Source organism: Rhinopithecus roxellana, chromosome 13, assembly GCF_007565055.1.
Source record: "Rhinopithecus roxellana isolate Shanxi Qingling chromosome 13, ASM756505v1, whole genome shotgun sequence".
NCBI classification, from domain to species: domain Eukaryota; kingdom Metazoa; phylum Chordata; class Mammalia; order Primates; family Cercopithecidae; genus Rhinopithecus; species Rhinopithecus roxellana.
Genome location: NC_044561.1, coordinates 57,423,491 through 57,447,040, shown reverse-complemented (window position 1 = coordinate 57,447,040; position 23,550 = coordinate 57,423,491). Strand labels below are relative to the sequence as shown.

Here is a 23,550-nt window from a genome sequence, read left to right as displayed (position 1 = left end):
CTTCAGTTCATATGAACTTCAGCATTGTTTCTTTCTATGTCCTTAAAAACAATTTGTCCTGTAGTAAAAGTATATGATTAAAGAGTAGAGTGGGACATTTTGATCCACGCATATATACCTTGTGTAATGATGAAAGCAAGGCATTGACTGTCTCTGTTACCTTGTGTAGTTATTATTTATTAGTTCTCTGTGGTTGCAATATTCAGAATCCTTTTCAGCCTTTTTTTGGAAAATATGGTAGGATACAGTTAACTCTAGACATCCTACTGTGGAATAGAACTGCTGAATTTATTCCTGTCATCTGAGTGTAATATTGTATCCATTTCCCAGTTCCTGCCCCAGCTCCCCAAACCCCAGGCTCTCTTCACCACTGTGGAACTTTCTATATCTAGGAGATAAGGTCATTTAGAGAGAAAGTTGATCTCATTCTCACATGCATGAAATCATGGTGCGTTTGTCTTTCTCTTCCTGACTCATTTCATTGAAAGTCATGTCCTCCAGGTTTCTGTACATTGCTGAGATGACATAGTTTCATGAATTTCTCTGGCCGAAGAGGATGTCATTGTGTACCGCAGTTTCTTTATCCCTTTATCTGTGCATGAACAGGAAGGTTGATTGGATACCTTCGCTATTGTGCATAGTGCTTCAGTCACCATAAGAAGGCTGATATCTCTTCAACATAACAGATTCCATGTGCTTTCTGTGTATAACCAGTGGTGAGATTGCTAGGTGAACAGGTAGTTGTAAAATGTTTAAGACACCTTCAACTGTTTCGCTTCGTGTGTATAGTAATGCACATTCCCACCAATAGTGTATAAAAGTCTCTTTTTCTGCGTTTCTACATTGGCCACTGCCTGTGAATGTATGGCTTTTTTTGTTTGTTTGTTTTGTTTTTGTTAAGTTTCATTCTAATTAGAGTGAGAGGTATCTGAGTGTGTTTTGCACTTAGACATTTGTGTGAGGATTAGTGAAGTTGAGCAACTTCTCTGTGACCTGTTAGTCAATTTTGTGATTACTTTTCAGATGTGCCTGTTCAGGTTCTTTGCCCAGTTTTAGCTTGGATATTAGGTTTTGTTCATTTTCCGAGTTAGGGTAGTGTTAGTGTCTCGTACATGTTAGATTGCAACCCCTTTCACAGATATGATTCTGCTGAACTTTCTTTTAATCTGTAGAATGCCTTCTTTTTTTTATTATTATACTTTATGTTCTAGGGTACATGTGCACAATGTGCAGGTTTGTTACATATGTATACATGTGCCATGTTGATGTGCTGCACACATTAACTCATCATTTACATTAGGTATATCTCCTAATGCTATCCCTCCCCGCTCCCCCGAACCCACCACAGGCCCCAGTGTGCGATGTTTCCCTTCCTGTGTCCAAGTGTTCTCATTGTTCAATTCCTGCCTATGAGTGAGAACATGTGGTGTTTGGTTTTCTGTTCTTGCGATAGTTTGCTGAGAATGATGGTTTCCACCTGCATTCATGTCCCTACAAAGGACATGAACTCATCAGGATGCCTTCTTTAATGATTCTTTGTTTCTCTTTCCCATGTGGAAGCTCTAAAATGATGTATAGTCCCATGTGTTTGTGTTCACATTTGTTAGCAGTGATTTTTGTGTCCCATCCAAAAAGAACAAAGAATGAGAAAGAAAAGGTATTGCCAAATCAATTGCATGGTCCAAGGGTTTGTTGCCATAATTTTTGCTCTTGTTTTCTTTCTTTTTTGCAAACTGCATGCATAGATAGAGGTTTTGCTGAAATACAAACTCCCACTTTTCTTATAGGAGCTTTGCGGCTCCAGGACTGGATATAGGTGTTTATTTTGTGTTGATTTGGGGGTATTACATGTTTCAGACCCTGAAATGTTGACTTCTTTGGCTTGTTTTTGTCTGATATACCACAATGGGGGTTGTGTTCAAATTAAGCTGTGGGACATCCTTTGGATACTGGGCTCAAACAATTCTCTCCTTCCTTGATGTTCACTTAGGGGAGAGGTGTCAGAAAGCCTGGGAAGATCCACAGTGGAAAACGTTTATCTGTATTTCCTGGAGATGGATAGCCAGCTCCTTTCTGCCCAGGACTTCTGGAGAAGGCCAGCCCTACTACTTGCTTAGATACCACCCATCTCCAGCCCTTCAGTAAATATTTAAGTGATTCATTAAGTATTTACAACTTTAAAAAGTAGAGTAACCCAGTGGAACTTGAATTTAACTAGAATTTAAGTTTGAGAGTAGCTGGTCAGTAAAACAAGTGTGGTAGATTGGGTGACATACTATGGTTTTTAGGGTTTTTTTGTTTTGTTTTGTTTTTTGTTTTCCTTAAACAGAGTTAACAATAATTAATTTGAATAAAGAAGGAAAAGATTAAATGGTTGGCATGTGTAACGCGAATGCTGTTCCATGACTTGTTCAGCCATAGCCTCAATTTGACATGCTAGACTATGAATCCTAAAGACTGGTATACGGTTACTGCACTGGAGTTACTGTTCTCATTCTAACACTATAGAACATTTTGAATAGTGTTTTAAAATTTTATTTTTTTTATTTTTTTTATTTTTTTATTTTTTTAATTTTTTTAATCTTTTTTTTATTATTATTATACTTTAAGTTCTAGGGTACATGTGCATAACGTGCAGGTTTGTTACATATGTATACTTGTGCCATGTTGGTTTGCTGCACCCATCAACTCGTCAGCACCCATCAATTCGTCATTTATATCAGGTATAACTCCCAATGCAATCCCTCCCCCCTCCCCCCTCCCCATGATAGGCCCCAGTGTGTGATGTTCCCCTTCCCGAGTCCAAGTGATCTCATTGTTCAGTTCCCATCTATGAGTGAGAACAGGCGGTGTTTGGTTTTCTGTTCTTGTGATAGTTTGCTAAGAATGATGGTTTCCAGCTGCATCCATGTCCCTACAAAGGACACAAACTCATTCTTTTTTATGGCTGCATAATATTCCATGGTGTATATGTGCCACATTTTCTTAATCCAGTCTGTCACAGATGGACATTTGGGTTGATTCCAAGTCTTGCTATTGTGAATAGTGCCGCAATAAACATACCTGTGCATGTGTCTTTATAGCAGCATGATTTATAATCCTTTGGGTATATACCCAGTAGTGGGATGGCTGGGTCATATGGTACATCTAGTTCTAGATCCTTGAGGAATCACCATACTGTTTTCTATAATGGTTGAACTAGTTTATAATCCCACCAACAGTGTAAAAGTGTTCCTATTTCTCCACATCCTCTCCAGCACCTGTTGTTTCCTGACTTTTTAATGATTGCCATTCTAACTGGTGTGAGATGGTATCTCATTGTGGTTTTGATTTGCATTTCTCTGATGGCCAGTGATGATGAGCATTTTTTCATGTGTCTGTTGGCTGTATGAATGTCTTCTTTTGAGAAATGTCTGTTCATATCCTTTGCCCACTTTTTGATGGGGTTGTTTGTTTTTTTCTTGTATATTTGTTTGAGTTCTTTGTAGATTCTGGATATTAGCCCTTTGTCAGATGAGTAGATTGCAAAAATTTTCTCCCATTCTGTAGGTTGCCTGTTCACTCTGGTGGTAGTTTCTTTTGCTGTGCAGAAGCTCTTTAGTTTATTGAGATCCCATTTGTCAATTTTGGCTTTTGCTGCCGTTGCTTTTGGTGTTTTAGACATGAAGTCCTTGCCCATGCCTATGTCCTGAATGGTACTACCTAGATTTTCTTCTAGGGTTTTTGTGGTATTAGGTCTAACATTTAAGTCTCTAATCCACCTTGAATTAATCTTCGTATAAGGAGTAAGGAAAGGATCCAGTTTCAGCTTTCTACTTATGGCTAGCCAATTTTCCCAGCACCATTTATTAAATAGGGAATCCTTTCCCCATTTCTTGTTTCTCTCAGGTTTGTCAAAGATCAGATGGCTGTAGATGTGTGGTATTATTTCTGAGGACTCTGTTCTGTTCCATTGGTCTATATCTCTGTTTTGGTACCAGTACCCTGCTGTTTTGGTTACTGTAGCCTTGTAGTATAGTTTGAAGTCAGGTAGCGTGACGCCTCCAGCTTTGTCCTTTTGACTTAGGATTGTCTTGGCAATGTAGGCTCTTTTTTGGTTCCATATGAACTTTAAAGCAGTTTTTTCCAATTCTGTGAAGAAACTCATTGGTAGCTTGATGGGGATGGCATTGAATCTATAAATAACCTGGGGCAGTATGGCCATTTTCATGATATTGATTCTTCCTATCCATGAGCATGGTATGTTCTTCCATTTGTTTGTGTCCTCTTTTATTTCACTGAGCAGTGGTTTGTAGTTCTCCTTGAAGAGTTCCTTGACATCCCTTGTAAGTTGGATTCCTAGGTATTTGATTCTCTTTGAAGCAATTGTGAATGGAAGTTCATTCCTGATTTGGCTCTCTGTTTGTCTGTTACTGGTGTATAAGAATGCTTGTGATTTTTGCACATTAATTTTGTATCCTGAGACTTTGCTGAAGTTGCTTATCAGCTTAAGGAGATTTTGGGCTGAGACAACGGGGTTTTCTAAATATACAATCATGTCATCTGCAAACAGGGACAATTTGACTTCTTCTTTTCGTAACTGAATACCCTTGATTTCTTTCTCTTGCCTGATTGCCCTAGCCAGAACTTCCAACACTATGTTGAATAGGAGTGGTGAGAGAGGGCATCCCTGTCTTGTGCCAGTTTTCAAAGGGAATTTTTCCAGTTTTTGCCCATTCAGTATGATATTGGCTGTGGGTTTGTCATAAATAGCTCTTATTATTTTGAGGTACGTTCCATCAATACCGAATTTATTGAGCGTTTTTTGCATGAAGGGCTGTTGAATTTTGTCAAAAGCCTTTTCTGCATCTATTGAGATAATCATGTGGTTCTTGTCTTTGGTTCTGTTTATATGCTGGATTACGTTTATTGATTTGCGAGTGTTGAACCAGCCTTGCATCCCAGGGATGAAGCCCACTTGATCATGGTGGATAAGCTTTTTGATGTGCTGCTGAATCTGGTTTGCCAGTATTTTATTGAGGATTTTTGCATTGATGTTCATCAGGGATATTGGTCTAAAATTCTCTTTTTTTGTTGTGTCTCTGCCAGGCTTTGGTATCAGGAGATGTTGGCCTCATAAAATGAGTTCGGGAGGATTCCCTCTTTTTCTATTGATTGGAATAGTTTCAGAAGGAATGGTACCAGCTCCTCCTTGTACATCTGGTAGAATTCAGCTGTGAATCCATCTGGTCCTGGACTTTTTTTGGTTGGTAGGCTATTAATTATTGCCTCAATTTCAGAGCCTGCTATTGATCTATTCAGGGATTCAACTTCTTCCTGGTTTAGTCTTGGGAGAGTGTAGGTGTCCAGGAAATTATCCATTTCTTCTAGATTTTCTTGTTGATTTGTGTAGAGGTGTTTATAGTATTCTCTGATGGTAGTTTGTATTTCTGTGGGGTCGGTGGTGATATCCCCTTTATCATTTTTTATTGCATCTATTTGATTCCTCTCTCTTTTCTTCTTTATTAGTCTTGCTAGTGGTCTGTCAATTTTGTTGGTCTTTTCAAAAAACCAACTCCTGGATTCATTGATTTTTTGGAGGGTTTTTTGTGTCTCTATCTCCTTCAGTTCTGCTCTGATCTTAGTTATTTCTTGCCTTCTGCTAGCTTTTAAATGTGTTTGCTCTTGCCTCTCTAGTTCTTTTAATTGTGATGTTAGAGTGTCAGCATGGTTTGATGCTGGCCGTGGAGTCATGGCCATAGGCTCTCTGCAGCTCCCCACAGGAGAGCCTCCTCTAGGCCAGGTTGGGTGGCTCACACCTGTACTGTCAGTACTTTGGGAGGCTGAGGTGGGTGGATTGCTTGAGGCCAGGAGGTTGAGACCAGCCTGGACATCACCGTGAAACCCCACCTGTGCCAGAACAACAACAGCAGAACAACAGGACACGGTGGTGGACAGCAGTAGTCCCAGCTGCTTGGGAGGCTGAGGAAGGGCTTGAGCCCAGGAGGCAGATATTGCAGTGAACAGAGATGGTGACACTGCAGTGCAGCCTGGGCGACAGAGCCAGACCATGTTAAAAAAAACACGGAGAGCCTTCTCCCACTCCCTTCCCATCTGCCAGGCCCTCACCTCTCCTTGTCACTGAGCTGCTCCATTCTTGAGAAACAAGTGACAAATTTCTCCAGAGGCCGAAGTTTGTAATTCATGGCAGCCACTTGGAGCAGCTGCATTTCCTGCAGAACTCGGACCTCCTAGAGACAGAGGACAGGATGCTGACAGAGCCTGGGTGGAAGATGCTGAGGGGCCCTTTGACAGGCAGGGAGAAGGGACTGGTCCCTGGGGCAGTTTTCTGAAGGGGCCCCATGAAGGCCCCAGCCTGTTCTCAGAGTTGGATGTGAACAGCCCCTCCTGCAGGAATTGGTCTTTGATTCCAGTGCCTTTCCCATTTTGTCTACTGGTATAGGTCTCCTCCTCCTGTGTGTGTCAAACCCTCCCAATAAACCTAAGATGTAGAGGATGGAGCCAGGAAGTGTCCTGCCCAGGGTGGACTGTGACGTCCACATCCCCACCCTCATCCAGAGTGAGTGCCCCAGCTGCTCACCTTCCTCCTCTTGTTGGTGTTGCCCTGGAAGGCAGACAGAGTCCATCAGAAAGGTTCCTGGCCCACAACCAGCCCCACCCCACCCCTTCCATTCTGCACTACTGCCAGGGCCACCAGAGTCAGGGGATGTGCACATGACAGAATTTGAACGTGCCTCAGGCTCCGGGCTCTAGGGCAGGGGGCATGGGAGCTGAGGCTCAGGGACCTTCTGCCCCAAATCTCTGTGATGACAGACAGAGAACCTGAGGTCTCTCATAGAAAGAAAGTGCTCGGTTACCCTGGAATTGCCTGCCCTTGGAAAGGCTCAATTTCACCCTCTTATTATGGGACTACCCTAGGGAGAGGCTGAGTCCGGTTCAGCCCACACTTCAGCAGTGTTGCAGTCAGGCAGCTCTGCAGCTTCACCACTCAGAGATAGGGACTGGTGGCTGCCATGGAGCCTCTATCAGTCAGAGGTAATGAGATGAGTCTGACACCCCCACCCACAGGAGCAGCTGTGAGGCTCTCAGGAGAGGAGGTTTTCCAAGGGCTGAGATCTAAAGGCTCTGTCCAGGCCCCTCTCCTCCCAAGCCTCAGGATCCTGGTTCCCAACCAGCCTGCCCCAGGCTCACTCACATCCATATCGTCCGGGATGGCCGAATCCAACCTGTGTAACTCAGTCAGAAAATCCCCCAGGAAGGGGACCACGCCCTGTGCCATGGAGGGGTGGATAGATGGGAGGAGTAGTGGTGATGAGTATTGACCCTCAGGTGCCTTCCCAAGGCCCTGTCCCATGAAATCCCATCAGCCCCTGTGTCCCAGAACCCCCGTCCCCAGGTCTCCCAGTTGTAGCAGCCAAAGACCCTCAGCTGCCTTTGCCAATTCTCTGCCTCCTCTATACCAGCTGACCTCCAAGTCTAGCAATCACTCCTAGTTACCTCTATGGTGGGATTTTTACAAGTCACAGGGGCCTGTGGTCCCAGCCTTACCCTTCCCCACATCCACTCTGAGTTCTGCTTTCCCAGACCCTTGCTCTGGTCTCTCCAATGGAGGTTTTCCAGGCCTAGTGGCCATAAGAGGGCAGGGCTGGGGAGGAAGCCCCCGCTGTCTTGATATGGAGGTCTCCAGCTGGTAGGAAAAAGAGCCCTGTCCTCCGATCCCCTGTGGTCCCTCCATGCCACAGTCTCAGTCACCTTCTTCTGCCTCCGCAGCCTCATCTGGGCTCTCTGGGGGTTCCTCTCCTGGGTGGCCACCTTAAAGCTCCCCGCCTGCGAGGTGTCAGGGACAGGGACAGTCAGGCTCTCCTCCCTTCCCCCAGTTACACCCCAGCCACCCCACACTTGGATCCCCAGGGACTGGCATGAGTCACCTGGCACAGTGCTCATACCACCGGCCCAGCTCCACACTCCCTGTGTGTGTCACCCAATCATGCAGCCAGGCCTCCCTGAGACTGTTTCCTCTTCTGTAAAGAGCCATGGAAACCACAGCTACCTCACAGGGCCTCTTGAGTGCTCATCAGTTCCCAGCAGCTGTTGTCATTGTTCTCCGCCTCATCCCTCTGAGGAAGAACCATTCACGAGCACCCTCCAATTGCTTTATTTTCTTGAACCTCATTTCCACCCTGTGAGGCCTGCATTACAGGCTCAGCATCCCTTCATTTTCCAGATGAGGAAACAGAGACCCAGAGTGGGCAGTGACTTCCCAGGACCGCAAAAGAGAGGGAATCTCCTCCCCCTCCTGGAGGTTCTGTCTTGGCTGCCTTCACCCCACATCCCAGCACCACCACCCATCAGGGTCTTGTTCTCTGGAGTCTCTGCGTGTCTGGGTCTTCAGCCTGACAGAGTCGTGATGGGAAAGGGGCATGGAGTTTTAGGAGACCTGGTTAAGTGGCAGCTGCGTATCTGAGCCCCACTGGAGTCTCTGCCACACAAACCGGGTTTGCGCAGTGCCAAATCCATGGTTTGGCCTCGCCAATGATCCCCCAGGGAAGTTCTGTGCACAGAACTCTCTCTTCCTCCACTCAGGATGTGGCCTCCTGAGGCGACATCTCTGACGGACATGGCAGGGTTTTCCAGAATCCTGGATGGGGTGACATGTTGCCTTCTCATTTGCATGGAGGTTTCTGAGATCTGGTCAGGGAGGATCCCCTAGGAATGCATGATTCCCCCAGATACTTGTCATGAGCATGTGTCACTGCTAACTGGTGAGCATCCTGTGACATGACAGTTTTCAGATGTCTGCAAAGGGCAGAGCGGGGAGTCCCAGCAAGCACATACATCTGTCCTGAGGTTGCCCATTGGTACCCATTGCTGGGCTGTCTACTGGACTCCCTGGCACATGAGCTTCCTCTGTTGTCATTCCCTCTTTCCCCCAGTGTGGGCAGAGGCCTCTTGCCCATGGAAGTGCGCTGCAGACAGAAGCAGCAGCAGAGGCCTGGCTTCCTGAGGAATCGCTGGCCAGTTTGAGGAAGGAAGAAAGTCCCACTTACAGTGACCACCCCCAGCCTGGAGGAAGCTCCATGCCAGCAGCATGGACCAGCATGGAAACCAGAGCCCTGCTAATGCTGCAGCTCATCACCCCTGCTCAGCAGCCCAGCAGCCATTGCCACATCCCATTTCCAGGGCCTCCTGCCCCCGTGCCCCCATGTGCCCATGGACCTACACACCTCTCCTCCTGTTTCCCCAAAGTAGGCCTGGAGGGAATTTTTCAAGTCCACTTTCTGTAGGTAAGTCAAAACATTACAAAATAACCACTGCACACCGGGTCCAATGCCCTTCCAAACTCACTCTTTTCTCTGACCCTTAAAAGACTTGTCCCGCATTTCCCAGACTCCACTGTACCTTGATCAGCAGGTCCCTCTTCACTGCAGTGTCTTTTTTGCAGAGTTCTTTTAGATATTTTATGCTTTTGATATTGACAGAAGAAAGAAAAAGGGTAAATTTGGGAATCGGGGGAGATTTGTGAGTTCCAATCCCTTTTGTTTGAAAATCCAGTGAATCTCAGCTTCCTGCGTGAGAGTTTCCAGTGGGGCCATCTGATGACAAGGGCTCCAGAGGACCAGGGTGGGACTGTCATCCTCCTCCCCTGGGCCATCTCTACTTCACATGAGCCTCTGCGTGTTCACAGTTAGCTTCCAGCTGGACACAGTTCCACTGCTGGGTACAAATACCTGACACCCTCCAGTTGGCTCCAGTCTGTTCCTGATGGTTAAAAAACCTTACTCCTGAGTTAGAAATCCTTGCCTAGGAGTCCAGGGCAGCTTAGTGACCACACCCACCAGCCCATCCCTGCCTCCAGCATCCCTGTTCTCCAAGAAGCTTTCAGAGTCAGTTGAGGGCACATGGGGAGACCTATGGGTCCCTAAGTCAACACTGGTGCTCCCGTGGAGGGAGCTCCTCACCTGGACACTCCTGCCCACGTCTTGTGTAGCCGATGTATTGGGTTGCTGCGGAGAGCAGAGACGATGGCAGTGCACCGAGGAGAAGTTGTTGAGGCTTAGGCACTCCTGGAGAGGGAAGAGTGAGCTGTGAGGTGCAGAGTTGGAGTCTGACCCACTTCAGCCTCAGCCCCCTCTGCTGAGATCTCCCTTCCTGAATGAAGCAGAGGCCCAGGGAGCCTCAGGAGGGTACACCTGGGGCTGAGTGAATGTCACTCATCTAGAAAGATTTCAGTTCAACCCAAGGAAGATCCCAGGTCAGAAGTGAGCAGCCACCACTGGGCCATGGGGGTCAAGGTCAGGGAAGCTCTGGGAAGAAGGGCTTAGGGGATGTGCAAGGCTCAGGCTAGAGATACAGATGCCAATCCTGAAAGCCAGTGGAGAAGAGGCAGTTCCCCATTTTTAGAGAGGGAATCCCAAGGCCCAACCATGGCTTACCCTGGCCACCTTGATCCAGTGCTCCACCACCCTGGCCCTGTCCCGGGCCCTCATGCTCTGTCCCTGAGGCAGGAGGTGGTGACACAGTTGGTGAGCCTGTTGAAGTGTACAATGGTGGCACAAACTGTGGGTGCCACGAGCTCACTCCCCTTCTGATGTCGTTGGCCCCAGATGGAGCCCAAGCATTCGTAGAGCTCTACCTTCTTGAACAGCTCCTTTGGGGGAGGAGGAGAGTGTCACGGACACAGCACACCCCAGCACAGAGTCATCCACAGTCCCAGGCAGGAACTGAGCTCACAGTCATCCACAGTCTCTGGCAGGAACTGAGGTGGAGCTCAGAAAGCTTTAAAATATGCTCCAGACTTGGGGAGTCCCTGGGTTTGGTTTTCTGCCCACTGAGGGCCCTGAATGCATCATGGCCCAGAACCCAACAAGGGTGGGAAGAGAGAGTGACGTTTTCTCCCAGGCCATCCACACTCCAAGAACTAGAAGGTGGCTCAGGCCTCCCCATCCTGAGGCCTCGTCTTCCTCCCATCCCAATCAGCCCTCTACTCCTTCTCTCCCTACTGGTGCAGTTTCCTTGCAGCAGCTGCAACCTTGGGCTCTGTTTGGGTGTCTGCCATAGAATCTAGTATGCATCAGGTACCTAACAAGTGCTGAGGGTGGTGAGGCTCCTGAGCAGCTGGGTGAGTGACCCATGGCCCTGCCTGTCCCTCAGTGATCACCTGCCCTGTTCTGCTTTCTGCCCATCCCGTGTCATTCAGTCTGCACAGTCACTCTGTGCAGCTGGCACGGGTGATGTCCCATCTCTGCTGTCTACATGTTGACAGGGAAGGCTTGTGGGTGAGGAAAGTCATCCAGATCCCATGGTTGGTAAGAAGTGGGACTGAAATTGGACCCAGGGCATTGGCCGCTCCTTGGGGAGAGGCTGGTCTGAGACAGCTGGTGCCAGAGCCACAACCTGCTAAGCCCAGCTGCTCACCGCATCCGTCAGGGTCAGCTGCTCTGCCAGCAGCCTGGGAGGGAAGGTCGTGATGTCAGGCAGCTCCTCAGTGGGTTGGCTGTTGACAGTCCCGGGACAGGGAGAGGGGGACTCTGGGGCTGACTGCGGCTCCAGCACTGTTCCTGGAGGGGACCCTTGCCCTGGTGCTGGTTCTGGTGCTGGTGCTCAATGTAGATATCCTGGTGCATCCAGGGTTGCACATGACTCTGGCTCCAGAGCAGGCCGCAGGTCCGCCAGCAGTGGTGGTGCTGGCTCCACGGCCAGCATTGTTAATGCGTGTTGCCCAGGAGGTGGAGCAGTATCTGGAAAAAGAGAAAAGGTCACCACACAAGTCACTTTTCCCTGGAATTTCCAAGTACAGAAATGACTAGATGGAATTTAAGGGAATTGTAGCCCCAAAACACCACCCCCAGAAAGTCTTCCAGACTGCAAGCCTCCTCACCTTCTGGCTTGGCCTCCTTGGACTCCAGAAGCACCAACTGGCCTAGAACAATTTCCTGATGGTCCTCCAAGCCCAGTCCAGGCCAGGCAAAGGTCCTGAAGGCCAGCTTTATCCAGAAAGCTGACCATTTCAGGGCCTGGCAGCAAACTGAAGTGTTTTCAGGGGGCCAGGTGAACAAAATGGAGGTGGTGGTGCTGGTGATGGAGTGAACAGCTGAGTCAGAGGCCTGGCCTTCTCCCACACAATCCTCCAGGGCACCCTTGTGTGGTTCTGGGTCCCTGACCTCTTGCTGTCTGTGTAGAGGACAGCCCCAAGCCATCAGTGCTGTCCTGGCCATGTAGCAGGGCTGTACAGACCCTTGTGCTCCCCAGCGTCCCACTGACATTCTCTTTCCAATGGTCCTGGAGCACAGCAGTGTGCACCTGGGCACTCAAGACTGCAGCTCCAGGCTGATTTGTGAGCAGCTTGCTCATCAGAGCTCCAGCTTTGGTTCCCCTGGTCCTGGGGTTAGGAGGGTAGGGGCAGATGTTGGGTGGAGGAGGACAGGGAGAGCTGGGAAGGCACGGTGCTGGGGATGGGTCTCTCAGTGGCCAGTTGTGACCCGAGCCTCACCTCTCCTTTGCAGGGGACCTAAGTCTCCATTTACAGAACTCACTATTTGCCTCTTGCAGGGGAAGTCCCCTGATGTCAGCCTTGTCATGGGAATTATAAGACATATGAACCCCAGGGCTCCTTTAGTCTCTCCCCAGCCAGAGTCCACATATTTCCCCCCATGTTTTGTGAGTGAAGAGGCCCTTCAGAACCCTAAGTCTCCCCAGTTTATACTTGTTACTAGGCTCCGTCATTCTAGTCAGAATCTGGGAGAATGCCACCATACGTAGAGGAGGCCATGAGGGTTTCACTTCTAACATTCTGTAGATATGACCTGTTTATTCTGTCTACTGTGAGCGCCTGACTCTGAGTAGAATTGAGGCCCAGGGATTGTCGTCTGCCTTGTTTATGAAATTATGCCAAGTCACAAGAAGAACGATGTACAAATGAGGTGTTTTGTATGTGTGTGTTGAATGAGTGAACCTCAACCATTGGAGAATCTCAGTGAGCCTCTCCAGATGTCTGAGTGGGCCTGTGGCTCCTTTTTCAGCATGAAGGGACCCCTCTTCTGTGTCAAGGAGAAAGTCCAGCCAGAAGGAATCTCAGACATCCTTTACCAATGCCATTGCAGACTTGCTTTCTATGTGCCTTTCCAAACAGCAAGAGAGATGGGCCATTGTGGCAGAATGCTGAGAGCTGCTTCAGTGAGTGGGAAGAGAAATGTAATAAACATGAATCACAGCACCCACAGCAGACTGTCCAGAGTTTTAGGCTCTAGAGACCCCTTTGTTTGCTGTGTCTTAGATCATTCAGTCCCTACAAGAACCTTGTGAGGTTCATCTTCTCATTACTCCCTGTTCCAGAGGAGCCAACTGAGGCTCCAAGAGGTGCATCTTCAAGACACAGCCAGTAGGGGACAGAGGCACCTCCGTGCCTTGGAGGGGATGGACACTCACCTTCTAAACAGTAGTTCCAAAAAGTGTGGCACGGTGATAAAGTCCCAGGAGGGACCCAGGCAGGTGGCATAGGAGGAGATGGGTTTAGTTAGAAAGGCTGGAACCAGGGACTCCAACAGCTTCTCCCCTGTGTCGGGCTGGAAAGTTGGCATCCTGCAGATCTCATTTTCATACTAGGGGGACAAGGAGGGACATGGGAGTCAGTGGTAACACCATGAACCACCAGAGGATCAGGATCTGGAACTCACACCAAGAAGCATCAACCCTTCAGGGACTTGTGCGTGTGGAGAACCTGGGTGCCCATGGTGAAAAGGGTTCTAGGCTTTCAAGGTAAAATTGCATGTGAGGATGGAGAAGGATAAAATGATTCATGCCTTCAAGGCATTGGCACAGTGAATGTGAGCTATGGGGCAACAGCACCCTCTGTATCAACAGCCTGCATGAAGAGCATCATCCCTGCAATCCTCAAAAATCACCTTCATGGTGGAGAAGAGGAGACGCGGGCTTTTGAATGTCAAATGCTTGCTCAGCAGCACCTGGGTCAGAAGAGAGCACCTTCCACAGGGAGGACTGGATGAAATTCCTCTAGGCCACCTGAGGCTCCACTTCTGATATGGAAGGGAAGGGCCTGGGGAGGTCTCATCCCCTCCTTATTTTAGTGACAGCACACCGGACAAGATGCTCTAGAAGAACCCTTTGACTTAAAGGGATATGATTGTTTTTGTTCTTTAACATGAATGTGAGTCTGGAGAAACAGCTACGGCCATCCCAGCCCTGGCCAAGGGGAAAATGCCAGAAGACTCCAGGGTGGGAGGAAGCTCATCCCAAGGCCTAGGATCTGCCAGGTGACTCGGGGAAGAGAAAACGCAGGCAGGTATTGAAACCGGGAAAGATTACACAAATCTACATTTGAAACTGGAAATGAAACAAGGTGATTTTCTCTGCCACACAGACAGCAGATTGGCACAAAGTTAAGAGCATGTTAGTATTCAGGGGAGGTTGTCTTCAAAGAAGCAGCTACCTTCAGAGGCTGCTGGTGACCCTGTGAGCAGCTGGAGCCCTTTTGGAAAGTGAACTGGCTAGAGCTGTTGAAACTTGCTATCTGCACATCCTTTCACCCAGATATCCCTTTCCCGGGTGTGTGTCTTCCGCAGGGGATTTGAGTATTTTATGGGTTGAATTGTGTCCCCTCCCCCAAATGTAACTGTTTCTATTCTCAACCCCAGAGACTCAGAATGTGACTGTGTTTGGACACAGAGTACTCCAAGAGGTAATTCAGGTGAAGTGAGTTCATTAGGGTGGCCCCTAATTTAATATGCCTAGGGTTCTTACAAGGAGAGGTGGTCAGCGCACAGAGAAGTTCAAGAGAAGACCCTGTGCTGACCGAGGTAGAAGTCAGCCATCTCCAAGGCAAGGAGAGAGGCCCAGAGAAACCACCCCAGGCTGACAGCTTGACATTGGACTTCCAGTCTCCACAATTGTGAGGAACCAGATTTCTGTGGTTAAGCCCTTCAGTCAGCGTGCATGTTATGACAACCCTGGGAAACTGCTCCAGCCTATTAGGACACACATAGGATTATGCTCCCTGTAGAAAGGCTGCCTAGAAAGGGAATTTTATCATGACAGGCTCCACCGGCACTGAGAGGCTGACCCGCTGTGGAACATGGCCTCCCTTAAGGAATGCGAGCATGCAGCTCCTGGCCAGTGGGTCTGCAGGGATGAGTTCTCTGAGATGTCACTTTAAACACAGATGCATAGAGTCGCTTCACCTTCTTTTGTTGTAATCACCACCACCCCCAACTTGTTTGTGTAGAAGTGTTGGATTTTAAGTCCTGGAAGAGGTCGGCAGGGCAGAGGAGCTGCCTGTTGCCGGAGATACACTTAGGGTGTGGAGTTAAAATGATAACAGTATGAGTATGTTGCTACAATGTTACCATCATACCCAGTTCTTGTAGCAACATGCTGAGATACTCCTGGCATAGCATCAAGTGAAAACAGAAGGATTTTCTCTGATCTTCCTCTGATAGGTGAAAGGGACTTTGCCTGTAACCAAGTTGCCACTGGGGACTAATGGCAGCCAGATTCCTTTGGGAGAGGACAGTGGCTCACTCAAGTGTGAAAGCCCTAGGACAGAGCCTAGGGAGTCCCCATATTTGTGTTTGAGTCCTGGGCCCACCCTGGTTTTCTGGAGTCCCTGTCTGTGGAGACCCTTCTGTGTCCAGTCTCACCCCAGACCAGCACTGGCCGTGGTTGGTAGCAGGGGACCCCTGCCCTTCTTTGAAGAAGATGGAGAAATGGAATCCATCCAACAGCTCCTGCTTGATCTGCTGTGTGGAGCTCTGCAAAGAGAGTGCCCGAGAGCCGGGCCAAGAGGTGTCAGTGGCCTGTCTGGCTGACCCCATAGTGGGATACCCCCATTAGAACTCCTCCCTGGCGCCCTCTTCTCCAACAGGATTTGGCATATAGGAGCATCTGCATAGACCTCTAGCCAGAGGAGGTTGAGATCTCTGGCAGATGACAGCTTGAGGTCTTGAGATTCAGATCTGAGCAGACAAACTGTGTCCTCGACACTCACCTTCCCATCCTGAAGGCATGGCCTAGGCTGTGAACCTGACATACTGACCAGGCTCCAAACCCCCGACAACCTACCTGCTCCTGTCCAGGGAGGGCCCCTCTTCTCCTGTTTCCCCCAAACACATGGGGAGGGGCTCAGCGCTGCCATGATGGACACAGCTGAGGTCTGGCCTGGACGGGCCTGCCCTGGGCCCTGTGTTACCTGTTGGTGCCTTCTGGCAAAGGGCCAGAGGCATCGAGGGTGAGGGTTGAATCAATGTCTATATTCTTGGGAAACAGTCTCATTTTGGCCTCTTCTGCGACGAGGAGGTTGGCAGCATGTCGGGACACAGCAGGAGAACATGTTGTTCTCTCGAGTGTCGACTACCAAGTGAGCTGGAAATGGGGCTGTGTGTATAATATGGGTGCCTAGTTACCAGAATTCTAAGTTCTGTTGGTGTCTGTCAGTAAGGAAGTGAGGTCACATCTTGTAGGTTCCATCCTGTAAGCTGCCTCCTTTCCATAAGACCTACTCAAAGGCCCCTCTAGGCTTCTGGCCACCTCACCCTCCCCCGTCAACTCCTTACCTTTCAGCCGTTATGCCAAAGTGTGCCCCTTCAGCACCTTGGGAAGACCTGGATGTAACCAGGGTCCCAGGTTTGAGGAGACAGTTCTGGGTCAAACAACCTTTATCTTAGCAGTTGTGAGACCCTAGAGAACTCCTTTGGTGTTTTGGGAGCTTCCCAGCATGCACAATGGGGGTTATGCTAGCATCTCCTTCCTAGGGAACTCATGAGGTGTGTTTGAGATAGATCTTAAAAAACTCATGGTGTGGTGTTCCCTGTAGATTATTGCACACACTTACAGATGGAAGAAATACAAAAGGAGTGAGAAGTAGCATGGAATATACCTCCAGTGGGCCTGGGGTCCACAGTGTGATCTCAGGAGAAGACACTTTTGCTCTGGGCCTCCTCTTTCATGCTGCACCAGTAGAGGTTGAGATTAAATGCAATTCAGACATCCTCCTCCTCTGACATTGCACCTTCCAGTGCCTTCCCATTTTATTTAGACCCAGGACCCTGTGCCTCATCTCAGCCTAGGGTGGGCAGTATCCACAAAGACAGCACTGAGGGGTTAGTGACTCCCTTCTGAATGATGGAATAGGACATAGGTGATGGAATAGCACTTCTGGGGTAGTTCAGGATGTTACAGCAAAGAGCCATAGCCTGGGGAGCTCATCAAAAACAGAATTATGTTTCTCCCAGTTCTGGAGGCTGGAAGTTAGATATCAGGGTACCAGCCTGGTCAGGCCTTAGTGAGGACCCTCCCATCCCATTCACTGAGCTTTTACAGTGCTGTCCTTTCCTTGGAGGACAGGCTCAAATTTAGGAGCATGGGCGGACCTCCATTCAAAGCCCAGCTCCCACTTATAGCTTTGTGATCGTGAGGAAGTCATAGGACATCCCTGTGCCTGTTTTCTCCTCTGAGAAATGGCGTTAGTGAGAATTGCTTCCCTTTTTAATCACAGAAAATAAAGCATGGAAGAAGTTAACTCGGTGCCATTGGGCAGAGAGTGAGAGCCTAGCAAACCAGAGAGATCAGCTTGCCCACAGCAGTGGTGAGGAGTGTGGAGAGTGGGTGAGGCTGGGGCAGGAAGCAGGCCAGCCTGCCAGAGCCCAGGAACAGGTGAGGGGCAAGAGTGGGCTCCTCTTCCTGAATTCTCAGGGGACACAGACATGCAGGAGCTGTGGGGAGCACAATCATCAGGGCTGCTCTCGTTCCCCTGGTTCCCTCCGTATCTGACGTGGTCCCAGGGACCCCTCTCCCTGTGTTTCCTCTCTGCCCTGCTTTCTTCCTGGCTGCCCTCCCAGGACTCATTTTTGTCCCTGGTCAGGAGGAGTCTTGAGGTAACTATAGGCCTATTAATAACTCCTCTGAGGTTCAACCCGCTGTTTGTTGAGACCTGTGAGCTTAGTCAGAGACCTCCTCCTGCTGGGACCTGAGAGAGGGTTGGAGGGAGCTGACAGTGCAATGGCAGTTTTCCCTGGGGTGCCGCTCCAGGGCCCACTGGCAGGTATCTGCTGAATTCAAGCTTTCTTTTGGGTCTCTGGGGTTCTGAGGTGTGATTTTCCCACTGAAGACAGGCTGAGTCCCTGGTGGGTGCCGTCGCCTCAGAAATGGGTCCCCCTGAGCTGGGAGCTGTGCTCTACCCTCAGTGTCCCAGGACACCTCACACCTGGCCCTGCCCATTCCAGCTTCCGAAGCCCACAGAGAGGGTCTGTAGAAATTGCTAGATACGAAAGGGCTACAAGTAAGTCATATGAAGTGTATTTACATAACTCAGTCATTTTCAGCCATTACATTTACTTCAGCAAAGGAGATATTTAAAATGTGAATACCCTGTATCACCTTGCGGAGATTTGGATTTATTTGATGGGGCAGAAAACAGGCATCTTTGGTTTTTTGTTTGTTTGTTTGATTGTAACAGGATCTTGTGCTGTGGCCCAGGTTGTAGCGCAGTGGTATGATCATGAGCACTGCAACCTTGACCCCCCAGGTTCAAGGAATCCTCCCTTCTCAGCCTCCCAAGTGGGTGGGACTATGGGCATATACCACCATCCCATGCTAATTTTCGTGTTTTGTTGAGACAGGGTCTCACCATTGCACTCAGGCTGGTCTTAAAAAGTTCTAACCTCAAGCTGTACTCCTGCCTCTGCCTCCCACAATGCTGAGTTTATCTTTTAGGATCTTCCGTAGTGCTTTGAATAGGCACCCAAGCAAAGAATGCTTTTCTTACAGAAGGCTTGTGGAACCCTGTTGAGGCTGCATCTTCTTCACAGCCGTCAGATTGTTCCCTGAGGTGTCTGCTTAGCAGTGCACAGGCTATTTACATCAAGGGCTTTGGGGAGCTGTTGTGTTTGGGGGTTGGCTGGGGCATGAATGTTGGCTGTGGGATCTGTCACAACCTGGTCCTATGGGACACCCAGTCCCATAGGATCCTTCTTCCCAGACCACCATCCTGCCTCTCTCACCACTCCTATGGCAGGAGGCCAAAGATCATGACCCCGTGGACAGAGGCATCCAGGTGCAAGACTGATGTTGGCTGAGTCATGTGGGGAGGGGCGAGGCACAGCTGCTTGCTGGAAGTGTGTTGGGAAGTATTGGTCCACCAGCTGTCACGTCCTCCTGTTCTGCTGAATCCTCGTGATCCTCACTTGGAGTCTGGGTCTCAGAAGGGTGTGGTCCTGGGTTCTTGGATGGCTGAGCTGGTATTTTTGCAGCCTCTTTTGGGCTCTTGTATGTGAGGCCTGACCTGAGTTGCTTCAGGAAACCTTTGCCCCTGAGGCTACCTCCTTCTTAAGAGCAGAGGCTTTGTGTGGAGATCTGGCTGGTCTTTCTAGCACCCAGCCTGTCCTGTCACGTCTGGGTTTGAGGCTGTGTGGAGGGGTCTCTTCCCATAGAGGAGGCAAGGCCAGTCGTGTGGGTCAGAGTGAAGCATGGCGATCCCAGCTGGCTGTGCCCGGCCTTTGACTGGAGGAGTCTGAGAATGACCAGGCCCGGGGGGCTGCCCATCCTGGGAAACAGCATGTCTCCTCCCCTATTGTGGAGTTTCTGAATGTGACCCAGAGTGTGCTGGGCCTCTGTAGGATGTACTGGGTGTAGCTGTGTGATTCAGGCTGGGAGGTGCGTGGGATCATCTGCTCTGAGCCAGGTAAGGCCCGGCCAGGACTGGGGCAGCCCTCAAAGAAGCCAGGTCTGATGGGAGAGTAGGCATGGATAGGGAGGGGACAGGGTCACCAGGATTGTGTGTCACCTGTTCTTGCTGCTTGGTCTGCCCTGGGAGTGAGAACAGAGGTGGAGGCTGCTGTGGACCCACTTTGGCTTCCCACAAGCAGGTGTTCATGTGGGGCACAAGGCAGGTGGGGGACAAAGCTGGTCTCTGTGGTTTTGAGTGGTTCTTTGTATGTCTTTGTCCTTTTTCTCTCTGCTGTCCCCAACAGCTCTGCTGTACCAGCCCATTGACCAAATACGTCACTGAGAGCATCCTGGTCCTATGCACCAGTGTTAAGGCCCCTGAAGAGCCAGAGAGAGCTTAGGAGTTTCTGAGAAGACTGAGCCGGGTATGGGAGGGCACCAGAGTCACTGAGAACAGACCATTTGAAAAGTCAGGCAGAGGGATCCTGGGCCCTGAGTATGCCTCCCTGGCCTGTGGTAACCATGCCAACAGGGCCAGGGCCTCAATAGAGCTTAGCTACTGAGCTTGACATTTGGCCAATTGCTGTCAGTGGAGGCAGGAACATCCTGCTTCCCCAACCCCTGTCTTTTGGTCTCCAGTATCCTTGGAGCAGCTGCAGGGTGGGTAGAGGGGTGTCTCTCCCAGCTGCTTGGTGAGATGAGCCTCCACCTGGCTGCCTCTGCCAGGGGAAAAGAGTCAAGACTTCAGCAGGGAGAAAAGCCAGCTGGGGCCCTTTTAGAGTCAACCCTGCTGCTCTGATTCTAATTTTCAGTTCAGATTTTGCAGGCATGAGTGTGGGTCCCTGAGTGCCTGCCCTTTGAATTCTTTTGGTGAGGACTGAGCACTCCCCAGGGGCTTCTCACTGAGTTCCAGAAGCATGGCCCCAAATTCACCACCTCACCCCTTCCCAGGAGCTGCCAAAGTGCACACCTGTGGACCACCCAGACTGCCTGCCGCTACAGGATGTCCTCCGCATCTCCCAGAACTTCTTTCCAACATCAGTGAGGACATTGATCCCTCTGGACTGCAGTCACAATGGACTCCCCAAGGGCAGGTGAGCTCAGAGCCCAGCAAGGCCTCACACTCAGGTTGAGGAGCCCGGGGTGGACCAGATCCCCAATTTCTTCTCTTACGGCACAGGTATCACTTTGTGCCCCTGGTCTCTGCAACCCTGATCCCCCATTCCCAGCCAAGGAGAAGTCTTTGGTCGTTGGTCACCCTGATTTGATTCCCTGTGGCATTTTGGGCCCTAGGCTGAGAGCTTTAAGCCCAGTGTCTCAATAATTTTCCTAAGAATCCAGTAAGCCAGAAGAGGAGACAGGCCTGGAAAGTCTCTCCATGTCCATAACATAGTCTTTGAGCTGTGTCAGAGCTGGATTCTTTTTCTCGGGTGGGCTGTCTGGATACCCCAGGCATTGTTCCCCACACCAGGGAAGTCAGCCTGTGGGTACCTCATTCTTGATTGCAGACACCTGCCTCTAGCCAGTGTGACACCATCAGGGTGACCTGGGAGGCTGAGGGAGCAGGAGATCTCAGCCGCTGTAGATTGCCCTGCACAAGCAAGAGTCAGGGAGTGAGCCCCACAGAGGGAAAGGCTAGTACTAGAGGTAGCCAAGGCCATCCAGGTTGCTGGAGCACTTTACATGAGCTCCTGGATGTCAGACAGCAGTTTCCCTGGGGGCCCTTCTATATGCAAGGGTGGGTGTTAGCCCAGTGAGGGGAAGCAACACTCAGCATTAGAGGTACAATTCACCCCTGTGGGTCAGCAGCCTGGCCCAGATCAAAGGCTTCCTAATGGACAGAGGTTGTTAAGTGGCCCTTAGGAGTGAAGACTGCCTGGGTTCATGCTCGTTTGTTACATTTGAGAGTGGGGGTCTGGAGAGTGTCTGATGGTGCATAGGGAGCTGTTTCTGTGCAGTTGCTGGTGCCAGTTTGCAAAACCATGGAATGTCACTAGTTTGTTTTGGTCTGGGGATATCTGAAAAATCTCTGGAAGACGTAGAGTAGCATAGATTGCAGGTCATCTTAACTGTACGCTTTCAGTACACGCACCTACATATTGCAGTATACATAGGTCACACGGTGTGTCATGGAGACAGGAAAGGGTGGGACAGATGGTCACAGCCCCAGAGAAGCCCTCCTGACCCTGAGGGTGGCTGAGGGGAAACTCTGGAAATCCACATGGAGTAGAAACCATCTGGAGCCCAGGTGAGAGGTGGCTACAGGTCGTCCCAGGACACTTCTGCGGCCCCACCGAAGGCAGCCCGGAGTCTCCCATCCCCTAGGTGTTCTTTTAATAAATGTGTCCACCATACATGAATTTGGGTTTGGTTCCCTTGTTGGGTCTTGTGGTTCTGTATTTTTGTGTGAATGCCAATACCACGTTGTCTGGATCACTATAGCTCTTCTATGTCATTTGTAATCAGGGAGCATGATACATCCATGTACTTTGTATTTTCCAGTGGTGAGATTGCTAGATGACATAATAGTTGTATTTTTAATTTGAGGAGGAACTGCCAACTATTGCTCATAGTGCTTGACCTGGGAGGCAGAGGTTGCACTGAGCCAAGATTGTGCCACTCCATTCTAGCCTGGGCAACAGAGGGAGACTCTCCAGAACAAAACAGAGATTCTCTGTGATGATGACTGCATCGGCCCCTCAGGAGGGAGCGCTTCTCCAGGGCAAGGTGAGGGGAAGCCCAGTGATGGGAGTGCTGCCCAGAGAGGAGTCAGTTCCAGTGGCGGGGGCCCTGGGCTTTGGCTGAGAACTGTGCATTGGCAGCTGCTCTGCCTCTCATAGCCCTTCCCAGCTGCACACGTTGTGAGTGTCTGTGTGCAGTCCCAGGCCTGCCTCCTTTGGGCCACTCTGTGGCCATGATTTTTGCCTATGGGGCAGGGTAATTTCAGGATTTAACTTGATGCACTTGGATGTTCTTGGCCCCAAGAGGCAGCTCTTCTTATTCTAGCCTTTTGTTTTGTTTTATTTTGTTTTGTTTTGTAGAAATGGGGTCTTGCGATGTTGACCAGCCTGGTCTCAAACTCCTGGGATCAGGTGATCCTCACACCTTGGCCTCCCAGTGTGCTGGGATTACAGGCATGAGCCACTGTGCCATGCTAATTTTCTTACTACTAGTTTTTGTATAGCTAGGGTCTCGCTGTGTTGCCCAGGCTGGTCTGGAACTCCTGGCCGCAAGTCACCCTCCTGCCTCAGCCTTCTAGAATGCTGGGATTACATCCCCTTCTTACCTTCTCTGCCAGAAGAGCCCCCGTAGTGTGTGAGTGCTGAGTCATGCCATCTTCTGGGTGCTGAACGGGCTTTGCCGCTCTGGTCCTGGGCTCTGTATGTGGACGTGATCTGTGTGAACAGATACTACACTTGGTATCACGACTACGGGCACCTGGAGTTGATTCAGCTGCAGCTGGCCACCCAGTTTGAGAATTGGTGTAAGACTTATCGCAAACCCATTATGCAGAGCAAGTACAGAGCGACAGAATTGTAGGGTTTCACCACGTAAGCGGTGTTGAACTTTGTGATTGTGTGTCCTCTCTGGGCAGAGGTGTCACTCGCCTCCTGTGGCCTGCCCTGTGCCCACTATAGTGCTCCCCTTCCTTCACCTTCGGGCTCACCTCCCGCTACCCCGTCCACGTTCCCTTCTTGCCAGCAGCCAGGCCTCTGCCCCACTCGCTTGGTCCTCAAAAGTGGCCTCCTTACCGGCCTTGTTTCCAGACAGCCTCCTATCACCCGTGCCCAAGTGGTCTTTCTAACTCCTGACCTCAAGTGATATGCCTGTTCAGCCTACCCAAATCCTGGGATTATAGATGGGAGCCACCATGCC

At 49.8% G+C, this 23,550-nt stretch overlaps 1 pseudogene; it reads right to left on the bottom strand.

Annotated features, from left to right (window-relative positions):
• Positions 1-5,792: 5,792 nt before the first annotated feature.
• LOC104653682 lies at positions 5,793-16,342 on the bottom strand (annotated as a pseudogene).
• Between the last annotated feature and the right edge of the window lie 7,208 nt (positions 16,343-23,550).